Genomic DNA, 923 nt, shown 5'->3' with positions numbered 1-923 from the left:
GTCAAAGCTCCTCTGCTTACAAAGTAATTTATGAAAATCTTTTCCATTTCCATTTTAAATGAGCACAAAAGCATCTGGTTACACATGCATGATGAACTGATATAAACACCTTGAAATAAAGTTGAAATGTACATGTGATATTCAAGCTGAATCCGGGGGGGGGGGGGGCATGTATGCAGATTTTGGAATCTAATACAATGTAGTTCTGTGAACACTCATTCATAACACAAGTAAACGTATCTTGAATTTGAGAATAAACTACAAGTGTAATATCAGATTCTGAATATGAATCTGAACCAGAATTCCTGAGTGAAAACTCACAGAGAAATAAATTCTTGGAAAGTTATTTTAAAATATTTACTAAGTTAACTTACTATGTATTTTAGTCATTTTATAACGGGAGAGAAAAAAATGAATAAAACACATTTTGAAAACTTGCATTGATTTTAATCAAATCACATTTTTGAAATAAAAATACAGAATAAGAAGCAAAGATAGGAATATTTGTCTTTGGAGTATGTACATTGTAGTATGAATTGTATGTATCAAATTAATAACACATTTACAGGACCTATGTATTTGAAAAAATGTTCACATTAAATTGTCCAGAGTTTTGTTTCTATCCTGGTGTCTTCTTACATAAGGCTTTCTGCTTAATATCCATGACCTAGAACATTCCTGTAAAAAAAGGAAAAATAAATTAAGTGATTTGTAACAAAAACCTGGTATGCAGAATCCAAATTACAATTACATGTATTATTATATATAATTATGACTATATACATGTAGTGCTTCACAATATCTTATTGATAATCACATGTACATAAGTCATAATTTATAAATGACTGCATTAAATTATACTAATACTGCATAATTATACCTGGTCTTCAACCAAACTTACAGGAATGATAAATATTGATAAT

The 923-nt window shown here is 28.7% G+C and overlaps 1 protein-coding gene and 1 long non-coding RNA gene across 2 annotated transcripts in view; both read right to left on the bottom strand.

Annotated features, from left to right (window-relative positions):
* Positions 1-923, bottom strand: part of LOC110462901 (39S ribosomal protein L40, mitochondrial-like) — a 16,728-nt gene that overhangs the window by 11,093 nt on the left and 4,712 nt on the right. The gene's annotated exons all lie outside the window — the stretch shown is intronic.
* LOC110462911 overlaps positions 591-923 on the bottom strand; it is a 4,037-nt gene continuing 3,704 nt past the window's right edge. The window contains exon 2 of the long non-coding RNA XR_002464326.1: positions 591-678. This is a non-coding gene — a long non-coding RNA (uncharacterized LOC110462911). The remainder of the gene's footprint in view (positions 679-923) is intronic.

Source organism: Mizuhopecten yessoensis, unplaced genomic scaffold (assembly GCF_002113885.1).
Source record: "Mizuhopecten yessoensis strain PY_sf001 unplaced genomic scaffold, ASM211388v2 scaffold1471, whole genome shotgun sequence".
NCBI classification, from domain to species: domain Eukaryota; kingdom Metazoa; phylum Mollusca; class Bivalvia; order Pectinida; family Pectinidae; genus Mizuhopecten; species Mizuhopecten yessoensis.
The sequence above is the reverse complement of the archived record's forward strand: the minus strand, read 5'-3'. Positions and strand labels throughout refer to the sequence as shown.